At 36.6% G+C, this 15,310-nt stretch overlaps 1 pseudogene; it reads left to right on the forward strand.

Moving 5' to 3' along the window:
* Nucleotides 1-13,904, forward strand: part of LOC110583778 — a 28,580-nt pseudogene extending 14,676 nt beyond the window's left edge.
* Nucleotides 13,905-15,310: the final 1,406 nt, after the last annotated feature.

Raw genomic sequence — 15,310 nt, forward strand, 5'->3', positions numbered from 1 at the left:
TAGAGAAAATGACTGATTTCTATGGTTATGATTTTTTTGTCCTATATATATATGTTTTGTCACCAGACTGATTACTCATTAATGAGTTAAATGAATTATTGACCCAGACTCACTGTTTATTTGTATGAGAGTTAACTTTTTGAAAATTGTATTTTGATATTCTTGAAGCTCCCTTCCTAAGCTTGAAATTAGAAGGTGTTGCCTTGCTTCTCATCCCTTGGAAGGAGGATGGTGAGATCTCAGCAAAGCAATAGCTCTTTGTAAAGAACTGTGTTCACCAATCTCTTTTGCAAAAGCCTCTCTTCACACTCTGGCCCCTTATTATATTCATGAAGTGGATGAAAGATTTGGGATTCTGGGAACAGATTTGGGATCATTCCGTTTGAAAACAGGCATATGGAAGGTTTGTCTCTCACTTATGTTTGACGCCATGATAAACTATCATATTGAAAATTCAGTCAACCTGAGACACAAAGTTGCCCTCTAACATCTTATTTTACTGTCAAAATAAAAGAATAAACTGACTGAATGGATAAAGGCAAATGTGATTAATTTTGACTTTTGACTCATTTGTAGGAAATCAAGTTCTCACATTTGGAACACCTTTTTATTTACTAAATCCTTTTTGTTCTCAATGTGGATTCAGCTGGCAATATTCTTTGAACCTCACATTTTCAAAATATTTATGTCTAGAAACTTCTGAAAGAGGTCAGTATCAATTGGTCTGGCTTCCATCATCTGTGAAGCTGAGAATTCTTTGCTATTTATGTAGAGCAGATATAAGGCAGGTGCTGAGCAGGGGCATAGAGGACAGACGGTGACCTCATCTCAAATATTGTCTTCTTATATATGTAACACGATCATTCTGTTTAAAGTGACTTTGAAGACCAATAGACTTCTTATGTAAAACCTATATTCAAAAATACTTTCCAAAATCATTTATAAATGATCAACTAGGGAATCATTTATCTGAATATGGTTATTACCCCTCACCTTGTTTTAATATCAATTATGGAGATGTGCTTCTGTAACATAAAAGGTTGTGTGATATGTGTCTGTATATGACCTGAAAACTTGAGGACAAAATAAATGCAAGACATTTCATTTAACATAGCCTCTGAACACAGTGGAAGTATTTGCAATTACTGACTAAATAGGATTGACAAGATCTTCCAGGTTGGGATTTTCTTTGCTCATTGCATTTCATTTTCATATGATTAAAACTTTGGAAAATGATGATGTCAGCATCGGCAAGCTCAAAGAGGTTGCAATCTTTAGTTAGAGGCATAAGATGATGTCACCTTAACAACTAGGAGATTTCCACAAAGTTTTAGATTTTTTAAAAAGCAAAAATATTTGGGGCGCCTGGGTGGCTCAGTTGGTTAAGCGACTGCCTTCGGCTCAGGTCATGATCCTGGAGTCCCGGGATAGAGTCCCACATCGGGCTCCCTGCTCAGCAGGGAGTCTGCTTCTCCCTCTGACCCTCCTCCCTCTCATTCTCTCTCTCTCAAATAAATAAATAAAATCTTTAAAAAAAAAAAAAAGCAAAAATATTTGTTCATTGCAAACATTAGGATCTGGAGTTGACTGATTATCATTATAGTGCTGTATTTTCTGGGAAAATACTAAATACAAAATGGTCCCCCATTTTCCATCTTATATTGAGACCCTGCAATCTTTGAAATGCTTGAAATGCAAGTTGTAAAATGCAAGTTTAAAAGAGAATTCATTGTGCCAGAATTGACAGAGGGCAGCAGAAAACTTACAAGCTGTACTCTAGTTGATTCAAAAAGTAATTAATTGCAGCTGCTGTTTTGCAGCAAGCTGGGGAAATGTCACCAAATACAGAAAACTCCAAAAAGAATGACAAGGCCTTCCTGTAATTTTCCCAGCCTAAACAGAAACGAGACGAATGCATTGTGACTGCTGTAGGTAATGAGACTTTGTAAGATTATTATAAATAGGGTGCATAATTAGCATTCTACAGTTCAGTAAGCATTTTGTGTTGTTTTTGTGAATCTGGAGTAGGCCCCAGTGGCCTGACAAAATATTCACTCTCTCTAAACCAGGCAAACATCTTGGCTTCTGACACTGCTTCCAAATACAGTGACTGTCAATTACTTGTGAAGATAAATCTAGAAAAGAATCAAAACATTAACTACAAGAAGAATTAACAATGAGTTGGTGGCTACCGTGTGTCAGCAATGTGCTATTCACTCTACAAACTACACATTCCATGTATTATCTCATCTAATCTGCATAAGGCAACTATTGCTATTCTCTTTCATAGATGAGAAACTTAGGTCTGAAGAGGTAAACTTAACCAATATTCATAGATGACGAACTATTTGAACCCAGGTCTATATAATCTGAAATCCTTAATTCTCTGAATTACACCATCTTACATTCCACAGATTCTGCAATATATGGAAATTTATATTACGGATTTTTTTCCTTGGAGCAGCTCTTTGGAGTGATGTTTCCTAGGCTTTTTAGTGAAAAATATTCCAGAAGAGCACGTGCATTCACTATGGAGAGGCTGGTAAAGGCAGGCATTACAAAGGAAAAACAAAAACATGTTGAAATTGTTAATGGAGGAGTGTCAGGCACCATCCATCATTCTGTACTTGTATTTGTAAAAGTGAACTCATAAATACCCAAAAGTTTTCATTTATTTTTGGTAAGGATTAAAAACAGGAAGACTAAAAATAATATGACTATCTTTGATTTTAAAATGAAAACAAGGCATCATCAGCTTAGAAGAACCCAGCAAAAAGGAAGGAATACATATCTCTTTGTATCAAGAAAAAAAAAACACAAAAAACCTATACTTTAGCTCTCAAATGTCTCATGACCAGAGACATCTTGAAAACTATGGTATGAACTAAGGATCTGTGTAATCAGAGACTTGTGGGAAAGGAAATACAGGAAAAGAGAGTAAGCCAGGTTTCTGAGGAGCCCCTTACCATGTATTAGTTAGGATATGGTCTAAAATAATGCAACCCAAAGACCCAAGGCACAAGGGCTTAAGAATTACAGCTTACTTTTCTTTCACATAATAGTTAAAAATAAGAAGTCTATAACCACTAGGGAAGCTCTGCCATCCTCAAGATATACCTTCATCTTGGGATGGTTGGCATCTGCATCTGCCATCAGATATGTATGTGCCAGTCAATGGCAAAGAGGAGAGGGCCAAGGAGAGAGCAGACTTGCCCATTTATAAGTAAGATCCACTAGTGACACACATACCCACTGCTGCTTAGAACTCAGTCATCTGGCCACAAGGGCTCCTGAAAAATGGAATCTTTTGTTAATTGGCCATGTGCTCAGCTAAGACTCTGGAAGGAGATTATGAATATTGGTGGACAACTACCAATATCTGCCATACCCAGCCAGGGAAGGAAGAAATGTAGGTGGCTGAGCCCCAGGAAACATCATGGTCCAAAGGTTGAGTTGAGGATTTCCTTCTGTATCCTCAAATTCTCTCCCCTTTTTCTGGATACCTCCTTGCCCGAACTGTCTCTGGTGGATTGTAAAGTAGAGGAAAGAAATATAGTTGTTAAGCATGCAAGGTGGGGTTTTGGTGCCGAAATCCTATCATTCATCATTCCACCTTTCTCGGGTTGATAATATTAAAAAAAACAAAAACAAAACAAAAAACAATAGCTAAATGAAAAATAAAGGGCCAACATTATTTATTGTCAGACAAACATATTATACAAACAAAGGTAGGGCTTTTCTAGATTTCATTTTTTTTTTTCTTCAGGAAACATTAGCCTGAAAGCCAAAGTATACTGTCTTACACCTTTGCATTTTTGGGGTCTATGGAGTCAAATCTGAATCTCTTTAGCCTATAAGTCATATGGACAAGAATGAAAAGTATGTTTCACACATACCCCCTCCTCTCCCAATCTGAGATGGAACTGAAAATGGAAAGAGGCTGGTGGACCATGTCCAATGTGTGGCTACCTCATGACTTCCAGACACAGAAGAGAGAACGCTGCATTTGGATGAAAGAACTGGAAGCAGGAGACTGCTAATGGTTGGGGGCCTTTTACGTTATGTTTACTACTTAGCTCTGACCAATCACTTCAGCGTCTCCTCCTTTTGGGGAGGTAGTTAGCAATGGGCAGAGACAGAAAGGAGTGGCAAAGGCAGAATTTTCCTCCTCTTCAGGTTGAAGTATGAAAAAAAGAGAAAATAACACACTAGCTACTGCATAAGAAAGTACAACAAAACAAGCCATACATCCACTGGTTAATTGGTCCCCTTCTATTAAAGTGGAAATTCAAAGAGAACTGTTTAAAACCAAAAGACTTCAGGATGACATAAAAGAAGACCAGCTATGGTTCTATATGTAGGAAGAATCTAAAGGAAACAATACACAAAGATGCAAATACACATCCATACATCTTCTGTTCTTGGACATAGGAGAAAACATGTTATATAAAACCTGGATATTAAGAACTTTTGGTCTGGGTGAGCTGCTTTTTCAATAGGATGAAGAACTCCCTGCTGTCAGTTATCAGAGTGGCCATGCTCCTGCATTTAAGAGAGGCTGTCACTCCAGCTTAGCATACATGACTTGACCTGCTGGTGTGTACTGCACCCTAAAGATTGTTTCTAGAGACCCTCACAGAAGCCTGAGTCTTTTCTTTATTTACATCTCAGTACTCAGATGGCTGCTTGCTGAAACTGAAGGGAAGCTAAACTAGGGCTTTTAACTAGGAAGGGGCTTGTGGTTCTTGATTAGTCTATGAATCCAAACCCTACATTTAGTGTGTGTGATTATAAGCCTCATTTTCCCATTGTTAAAATGGAAATACGAACAAATATTGAAATCATTGGGTTATTATGAAGATGAACTAGCATTATGAACACCAGGCATTTAACACCATACCTAATGTGATGCAAGAATGCAATACATTATTAAAATTGTTGTTATGGATTTGATTTGCTATACAATATGGTAAGTTCTGGGGATAGAAAAACAATTAGCGTATGTTTTTGCTTCAACAGGTATACAACCTAATAGAAAGAGATAGATAGGGCATTCTAAACAGACAGGGGAGTGGGGGGCTCGTCTGATTAAGGTACCCTGAACCAAGAAGCAGCAGAGTTTCAGAAGCCAGTAGCTTGGGTTTTGCCCATCAGCGGAAGTTGAGGGGGGTGCCCAGCACACAGGGTAGGGGGGATCCTTGTTTTTGTCTTCTCCACGCGTTCCTGTTTTGACAGTGCACAGGTCTCGGCCTGTCAGAAACAGAAAGGTCATTGATTGTATTCACAGTGTCAGGCATCTGATGATGCTGATGAAGATTATGGAAGAGATTCAGCCCCTGCAGCTAAGAAAATTCGGTCATCTCCCTGAGAAGCTAAAAATAAGAGGCGATCTGAAAAGAATTCACAGGAAGATAGTGAGGACTCCGAAGAAAGCGATGTGAAGACCAAGAAAGATGACTGTCACTCAGCAGAGGACAGTGAAGATGAAAAAGAAAATCATAAAAATGGGTGCTGGCAACAGCAAGCAGCTTCTGAAGCAGTTTCCACTCAGAGAGAGATGCTCATGGAAGATGTGGGCAGTGAGGAACAAGAAGAGGATGAGGCACCCTTCGGCAGTGATGAAGATTTCCTAACGGAGGATGATGATGATAGTGACTATGGCTGTGCAAAGGAAGAAAAACAAAAAGATGGTTAAGAAGTCCAACCCTGAGAGAAAAGAAAAGAAAATGTCCAAACCCAGGCTAAAGGCTACAGTGACGCCAAACCCCGTGAAAGGCAAAGGGAAGGTGGGTCGCCCCAAGGCTTCAAAGGCATCAAAGGAAAAGACTCCTTCTCCCAAAGAAGGGGAGGAACCAGATAGCCCTCCAGGAAAGAAGCCTTCTGCAAGCCCTGCACGTGAGAAATCTGAGGATGAAATCCATACCCTAAAACAAGGTCAGGTAACACCATTCCCTGCCCTGCACCCAAGGTATGTTTTTTTTTTTTTTTCTTAATTTTCAGTTGTTATCTCAAAGAGACCAGGAGCCAGTGATCCTTTTATCCTGCTACAGTCTTTCAAGAACATAAAAAAAAAAAAAAAAAGGCAAGGGGCACGGAAACTTAAATCACTCTTGATTTCCTATTTTATTCTCTCATGGTTCATGTTTTTAAGTACACATGTATCTATTTTTTCTTGGATAAAATTTTACCAAGGCTATAAAAAAAAAAAGAAAAAGAGAAAAAGAACCCTAGAATTTAAGTGGCAAGATTTATACACCAGAGTAGATTTCTTCTTAACTGACAATGTTTAGGTTTTAAGCAAATAAAGTATCAATGTGAAACTCAAAAAAGAGAGTGAGAGAGAGAGATGAAAGAAATTTGCACAATAGGGTAATACTTGTTCTGTAATAGATGTAATCAAAGAGTATGTTTTACAAAGGGGACACATGGTTTGCCTAACTTAATTCAAAAGGAAAAAAGAAAATTTTGAAAATCTCTTTTACTCTCTAAATCCCCATGCATTAAGGAGAGTCCCATCTGCAATTTCACCCATTTCAGGAAATTGAGTACCGCCAATTTAGGTTGTCTTCCTTGATCCCCACAGCTGCAAACTACATCTCTTACTTCACATCTTTATGTTCAACATCTATCTCCATTCCACTTAGCTTGTGAAGTGTGAATGGCATTTTCATGTGTAGTGTTTATAAACACCTAGAAATAATGTACATCAAGCAGCTAGTACGTGTTCAATACATTTCCTGATTCACTAAAAAGGACTTAGTCAAACTAATAGGATCTCTGAATGACAAAGAAATGTTTCCACCTGGAATGGCCTTTCATGGTTAGAAATGTTTGTGTCCCAAAAAATGCCCCTCCTGCTTTTCAGTTAAAAGGATGGAGGGTCCACCTGGGGATTGAGAAAGCAGAGTGAGAGCTGGGTTAGGGGCCTTAGAAAGAGAGTGTAGGAATCAGGGAACTTTCTGGTTCACCAGTTTAAAAAGACAATTACTGAAAAGAATTTGGTTGTCATGCCAAGGATCCTTCCCTTTTTAATAAATATCTGATGAAATCTCTTGACTTTTAACTTGCTGATACGATTAATGGGAGAAAAAATTTGTGGAGATAGGGCACAGAATAACTTGACAATTGCACTGAATTTATACCTGCATACAATGAACAGAATGACTTATATCACAGGAATCAGTGTGGCTAGGTATATGACCTGGTATATAAGAATTTGCCAAATGCTTGAAAGCAAGAATGAGAAATTGATAGCTTCCTGGTAGTTCCCAGGAAATGAATACTTGCAATAGCTTTGGACTTCCATGCTATGTTGTCTACACTTTGCATATGTTCAAGTATTTTACCAGCTATGGATGCTTCTCTAATTTCTGATCACTCCTGGGACTGGCTTCCCAAGCCAGATCACTTTTATTGCTCTAAGAAACACGTGCTGAGGTTCACAGGCATTCCTATTTCCTCTGACATTTATGGTTCCTCCAGTGTCCCTTTCCCACGTCTCCTGAAATAGGACGTGTTCAGTGATATGAAATGTGTTGTCTGACAATGTGATCAATAGAGCAGAAACCGGCCTCAAGATACCCTGGGACCTATGTCTCATATTCATAAAAGGAGTTATTACTTTGGGTGCTGCTAGGCTGTTGAGTCTCTCCATTTTTATTAATTGCATTTCTCAGCTGCACTGGATAGAAAAGAGTTGCTGCTTTATGAGTTTTCTCATTTCTCCAGTCCTGCAATGTTTTGGACTCTGAATGGGGCAAAAAAAGTAATTCACAAAAGTAACAGTTGTTGTTTGTCTCATACAATTAAATTCCTAGAATTGACTCCAGAGGTGATGTTTTGAGGGGAAGCAGTGTATATTGGTCATAAATGTCTTTGCCATTTGTTGAAATTGGAGTTCGATTTGGAGATGAAATCTGATAAGTAAACAGAGAGTGGGACTGAAGTTAGGACACACAAGTTATTGACTGAGTACTCCTGCTGACTGTCTGGGAAGCTTTAGCTAGATCATGCTTTTCTGTGCTACAGTTTCTTCATGTGCAAATGTTAATAGCTGTGCCTATTCTTCTGGAAGATGAAGAATTTTTATTTGTAATTATATGTATGTAGTAAGGTAAAATTGATACAAAAACTCTAAATTATAGCCAAGGTATGCAATCTGCACAGTCACACAGTGCCCTATGCTTGCTTTAATGGTCAACTGTCACTGCCTTGAAAGTTTTAATAATTTTGAGCAAGGGGCCCAACATTTTCCTCTTGCACTTGACTCCACAAATTATGTAGCCAGTCCTGATTATGGAATATTCAATTGTAAGTAAGAAAACTTGATAGATACAGATTTCTACACTATAAACTATAAATTATTTTTTTCAATGATGTAAATTAGTATTTCATCCAATATTTTCAAGGAGAACTTGTTTTTTAGTTCTTACTTCATAAAAGTACTCAATATTAACTGATTTATTATAATACTGACAGGAGTAATTTCTGCTTGATTTTATAGGATACAGCCATCATTATCTGATGGGAAAAATTAGTACAATCCCCTGGGAGAAATGAACTTAAAAATTTTGAAGAATTCTCTCTGGGCCAGTGTCATTTTTTTCCTGTCTTTAGTACTTTTGAAAAGACTGTAATTTTTGCATAGAAACTGTCCTCTATCATCTAAAGTCCTTGTGGCCGAATCGGGGAATCCTAGACACAAGTCAACCTAGCAACACCTAGCAGAGTGGCAGCCACTCTGTATCTGTCATTATAAGCTGTAATTAATATTTTTTTCCTGAAAATACCTTGCTGAGTATGATGAATCAATGACATTAACAGCATATATGTGGGGAGGAGGCATGCTATGACTAGCCAGTTTAGTTATTAGATACATTAGAGCTATTACATTACTTTTGTCATTATGCCTTTTTTTAGCCCTGGCATACAGAACTAATAATTTAGAAGTTGCTTTTCAGGAAATGAGAATTTTTGCCATTTATTTATTTACTTCCTTATTTTTACAGGGGGAAGGAAGAGTGTGAGGTTGTTATTTGTTCAAGTCCATATGCATATAATCCATAGATGAACCACTCACAAACCGTGCCCTCCTGCACTTCCAGTTTTGAGCTATCAGCCCTTCACTTATTTAATCGGCCAATTACAAGATTCATGATTTCAGATGGTATATAGAAGAAACCCCATCTTTCATATTATATGTGTGTTGTCATTATATTCCTTTTGTCAGATACAAAAACATACGTTTGTTTCAGGGAGCTTATAGTTTTGTTTGGAATATAAGCATTGCAAAGAGATGATGTAAAAACTGTTTTGAGTGCTATGACATTAAAAATATAGGAGGGCCACCTAATTTAGACTAGAAAGGTAAAGGAAAAAAAAAAAAAACTTAAGCTGATACCTAGATGACATTAGTATCTAGCTTGAAGCTACAGTTTGACCTTAAATTTAGCTTGGAAGCAGAAAGTATGAACAAAAAAATAGGGAGGTGGAGTGTGTATGATGAAAGGTATAGTCTGGTCAAATATCAGAAAAATGAAGTAACTGAAGTTGAGAGACGTAACTAACCTTTAAAGAAAAAATAACAAACAGTTGTTAATGGGAGATGACCTGGATTCAAGATCAGTGGAATCTGAACATGAAAAGTCAAGTTTAGAGTATCAGGTGCTTTTGGAGAATATTTTCTTCTCTTTAAGAAATGGTACATGCAAACTCTAAGGACATGGATTCTGTATTGTTTGCTGTCATATCACAAGGTTTATAGACAATCTTCTCAGTAATAAGCCCTCTATATCTTGTGTTGAGTAACGGAATGAATTGTCTAGCTAGCATGTAAGCAAAGAAGTTGAAAGTAACCAGCCATATTTGTCCAAGTGAGACCAAACTGAAGACTGTAACTAAGTGGTACACCTATAAACCGTCTTCTTGGACAGATGCCTTACACTTTAGTAAGATACTTTTTATACATAAATAAGGATTATGCTTATTCTATCTAGACAGAAAGAGAAGGGGTACATACTGGTTTATTAATGGAGGGAAAATTCTATTGGAGCTCTTACTCTACTTTTTTAGAGAAGTTTTAAGTGATGTTTCAGAGTCTAAAATATCATTTTTAAATCTTTCTGTATGTCATTGTTCTGGTATTTTATCATCTCCATTGGCAGAGTTTGTGAGGGTCTTAAGGGACCAAGGACTTCTTCCCAATGACAATCTAGAAACATTTGTCCTTTGAATAATGAAAGTAATGAAAACTAGTGGTAAATCGACATAATCCAGAATTTTCAACTAGGTCAATTGAAGGACACATAACCAAGTCTAGGAAATAATAAATTCTCTTATAATTGATTTTTTGGTAAAATTCTGAACTGTTGATGAATTTGCCATATATTTCTATTCGCTTTTCTTATATTTGAGTTTTTAAAAAACTCTAATTCTAAACCCTGAAAAAGTGCATTTATGAATGTGATTTTAACTATAGAGAAACGAACTATACCAAGGAGAAGCTATTTATTTAGTTGATGACAGAATGTTAATATAAACCAGTGACATGCATCATGTGAGAAACTATTACAATTAGATCAATTAAAGGCAATGCCTTGAAGGAATAATAGAATTCAAATGAAAATATTTTTAATAAAAACATTATAAAAGAAGCTCAATGTAATTAGTTTTTAAAATATTTTGAACATTGATTTTTTTTAAATTAAGGTATTTATATATCATGAGAAAAAAGACTAGTGGTTGATTCCTTAGGCAGAATAAAATCTATTGTTACAGAGAATAATTTTTTAAATCTAATGAAGAAATGTAAGCTCAAATCCCTTATATTAAGGTGATTAAATGAATCATGTTTCATATATTTGATCAAACAATACTGTCAGGGGAGTAAAGTTAGTAAAGCAAGAATCAATTATTTTGATTCCTGGGCATCCTGTTGTGCTTATTCATGAATTAATATTCTATGGCCTCAGATTCTTCTGCTAACTACAGTCTCATAAAAGTTTGCAGTTTGTCATAATGGGGCTGAAGACATGGCATATGGGTCATTTCCAGAACCACTCAGGAAAGTAAGTTTCTCAGATAGTGGATCTTGTGGATTTTATTTTCCTTATGTGTACACCACATTTAGCAGGAATGAAGAAAGGCAGCGAAAAACTAATAAATAAAAGGAGTGTTTACTATTCTAGTTTTCTCTTTCCAATTTTTATTATGCCCGCCTCCAAGACAAACAACCCCCTGCCGCAAAAGCAACAATAATAACAAAAAACCTGAGATACTATCAAGTGGTGAGAGATCTATTTAACCAGAGTTCCCTTAGCAGGAAAAAACAAAAATTTCAAAGTGGGTTCTGTGCTGGAATGTCTGTTGAACTTTGGTACAACAGTAAGGTCCTGTGTTTGGTCAATAGGACTTGGGTGTCTCAGTACCAGGTGGCTCCATGCTGTGTGTATGGAGTCTCCATGGTCCCTGATGACCATACTATAATAAACTCAAGAGTTCCTGTTCAGAGATTTGAGAAAAGTCTGATGTACGTCATTATTCTTAGTTTGGATATGACTAGCTCAATATTGGGGTCCTTAAAGAACATGAATTCTAAGGTCTGTTAGTTATTTAACAGTTTGTACCTCCCCTCCTAGTCCATAAAGGCTTCACAATAATGTCTGTTTGGAGTTTAAATTCTTGCTTTGTGTTTCTTTTTGTAATGACACTCCTTTTACGCTTGGCTAAATTTGACCTATTTTGCCTTTTTCTAAATTAATTTTCATATCCATCTATAGTATGCAGATCATTTTTACCCATTTAAGGATTTCTGGAAAAAAAAAAAAAAACACCTGTAATAAAGATGGCTAAAAGTTCTTTGCAACTCCTCTAAGTAAGGTATGAAGTCATCCCTCCTTGCCTTAAACTGGCACTGGCTTTATGAACATATTAACCAATGGAATACAACACAAGTTACTTTCGGCAATTCTGAGGCTATATCGTTAGTCGTGCAGCTTCTGCCTGGATGTCTTAGTACATTCCCTTTGGACCCCTGAGACTAAATAAGAAGAGGTCCCAGTTGAGCTCAGACTGCCAGTCCTCCCATCAAGGTACCAACTATGTGAGTAACCATCTTGGATTCTTAGTCTAAGATAAATGCTGGATCTCCTAGGCTAAAAGAAAAAAAGAGAATAAAAGCAACAGGGTGACCCTATAAAAGACTGGAGATTCAGTTGGAGACTCTTAAAAAAAAATAGGAGTTCAGAAAACAGTCTTACCATGACAAAACAAAATAATTCAGCAGTAGAAAGAGAGGACTACACTACGAGTAGGGAAACTATGAACTGATGAATAAGAGTATTGGTTACTGAAAAGTCAAAAGGAGAATTGAAGGTAGCCACAAATAGGAAGGAGTCCCAAGAGCAGCATATATATTCTCCCCAAATTCTTGACTGACCCCTAAACTCTAGCATTCAATAATCACAGAGAAAACTACTGACTGGATAAGTCAGTTATCCTTGAAGAGTTTTCTTAAGAAGCCTACCCAATGACTATTGCTTATATTTCATTCGTCACCTTAAGTTATAATGAGGCTAAAAATACAGTCTTTGTTCTTTTTTTTCCATTGCAGATTACTGTCAGCGAAGTAAAATAGAATTTCTGTCTATGAAGGAGAAGGGAATTCTAGTTACCTGCCTGGAATTGGGTAAGTAACTATAAAATTATTTCCCCCCAAAAGATAAATACATTCCAAAGATAGGAATGCTGAAATAGATTTATGAGTTGTGACCACAACCTAATCTTTACCCCCTCATTTTTTCTCTGTAGAAGACCCAGATGATACTGTTTTCACCAAGATGTTGAAAAATATTTGGTGAAAGGGGCAAGAACATCTTTGGCAAGAAACAAAGTGGCTGTTCTCTTTGCTAAGAGATTCTGTTAAGAGATGATGAAATTGGTATAGCTTACTGGGTTTCTACCTTGATTATAAGAATGATCTCACCATAGAGATTTTTGGCCATGACTAATTGGTTATGAGGCCTTTTAGACTGAAATACTTGGACAGGCCATTAAAAAATTTACTTAATATATATTTCTGAATAGCCCCAGAACTGCTGAATAGATACCTAACTACAGCCACAATGATAGAAAATCTCCACTTGAGTCAGTTCATAAAATCTTCTCTGAATGTATTACTTCTGTCAGTTCTACTTTTATTTGACCCTTATTCATACTGCTTCTTAAACTTTTGTATTATTAACTCATATTAGCACTTGCCTTTGTATGAATGTTTTATCTCCCAAACTAATTTGTAGTTTTCTTTAAGTAGGAGCTGTATTTTATGCTTCTTTTTTATGTTAACTTTTATGTATTCATAATTATTTTCTAGCATATGCATTAGCCCACAGAAAGAAGAGTAGGCCCTTGGGCAATATATTTAACCCTCTCAGATACCATGGTTTAGTAGGGTACTGATTCCCTAATTGGAAATGTTGTAGTTTCAGGTTAGTTGGGGTTTCCAGGCTGTCACAGTCTGCTCTGGTGGTGCTATTATTAGGAGCTCATCCACATAGCTTCTGAATCTCTTTGTTCATTTTTGGACAGTTTTTGAACATAAATTCATGCCCTCATTTGTTCCACAAGTGGGCACTTCATAAAGGCAACTCTTTGTGTCCTAAAGCCCTTCCCCGTATCTTGTCTGTTTTCATGCTCTCAGAAGGTGAGAAGAGAGCCACCTTGGGAGCTTCCATATCTGGGGCAAACACCTCTTCTGGGTGTGGGCAGAGAGACAAGCCACGTTGGATTTTCTCAAAAAAAGTGAAAGAGGTGAAAAAGGTCCTGAAAAATAGAACTCTTGAAGTTCTGTGCCTTTCTTGTGTTATCTAGATTCTGAGACCTTGCCAGAGTTGGACCCAGTGGTGTGAAAGTGCTCTTTGTTGGAAAAGTATGGGCAGAAAAATATAGTTATTACACTTATTTCCTAAAGTGCCTACCTCAACAATGTACATGTTATCCATCTGTAATTAGTTTATTAAATTGACTGGATGCAATGTCTAGACAGGATATAGCTATTAATTTTTGCTAATGCTGCCTTCAGTCAGAAATCCTTTCCCTATCCCTTGGACATTTATCTTGAGAAGATAATGGTTTCTGTTTTTCTATTTTCTTCTGGACATTCAGGTATTTTCTAAATATAATTCTATGTTTATATAATGTAAAAAACAACTGCATGCATTTTAATCTCTCCATACATCCTCCAATAACACATACTAATCAATAAAGAGAGAATACAAAACCTCCCATTACTCTTGCTTATAGTATAATAGAAGACAGCAAATACTAATTATTTCAATTTATATAAAAATGGGGAAATAAATATCTGAAACCAGTAGAGTCATCTGCAAACCCCACAAAAGAATGAAGATTCAATTAGAGACTGAAAAAAAAAAAAATAGAGTTCAGAAAGCAGCCCAACTATGACAAGACAAGATAATGCAGCAGCAGAAAGAGATTATACCCTGAGTAGGGAAACAGGGAGTTGGGAGAACAGGTTTGAGATGTGATGAATAAGACTAGTAGGTACTGATGAGTCAAAAAAGAAGAGAATTGAAAGTAAGCACAAAAAGAGGAGGGTCCTAAAATCAGCACATAAATTCTCCCTAAATCCTTGGATCATACCTGAACTCTTCATGAACCAGAAAAGACTCCAATTAGCCCAAGGTAAAAATTGCTGGAAAATGGAAATACCTGATCTGAGATTTCAGCAGCTACAAATGAAAGAAGACAGAATGTGAAGTTCAAGCTTTGTCAAGTAGAAGGGCTTGGTAAATAACTTGGATTTTCATGACTTAGAAGTCAATATTATTTCTAAAGACTAAGGGATTTGCCCTAGGTTTAAGGGCAAAATTTAAAAAATGACACATCCTAACAAAGACTGAGATGAGGATTCCAGAAAGTTGAGGTTCTCTGCTGGTTATTTATCTGATTAGTAAACAACAATAAATTACACAGACAAAACCCCCCAGCATAATCCAGAGTCCCTACCAAATAGCATCCCTGATACACAGGATAACATTTGAAAAAGTACTAAATAGGTGAAGAGACAAAAAATTTGATTGATAGTTAAGAGAAAAATCTATCAACAGAAACAGTACCACAGACAACATAGATGTTGAAATTAGCAATGGCTCTAAAATATCAGGATACATTTGACAGCGTTTACAGGAAAATATATGTACCTGGTGGAATGATGAAAACTTTAATTAAGATGCAAATGGAAATAATAGAAATAAAAAACAAAATATCTGAAATTAAAAAGAAAATCATTAGA

This window comes from Neomonachus schauinslandi, chromosome 9 (assembly GCF_002201575.2).
Source record: "Neomonachus schauinslandi chromosome 9, ASM220157v2, whole genome shotgun sequence".
In the NCBI taxonomy this organism is placed as follows: Eukaryota; Metazoa; Chordata; class Mammalia; order Carnivora; family Phocidae; genus Neomonachus; species Neomonachus schauinslandi.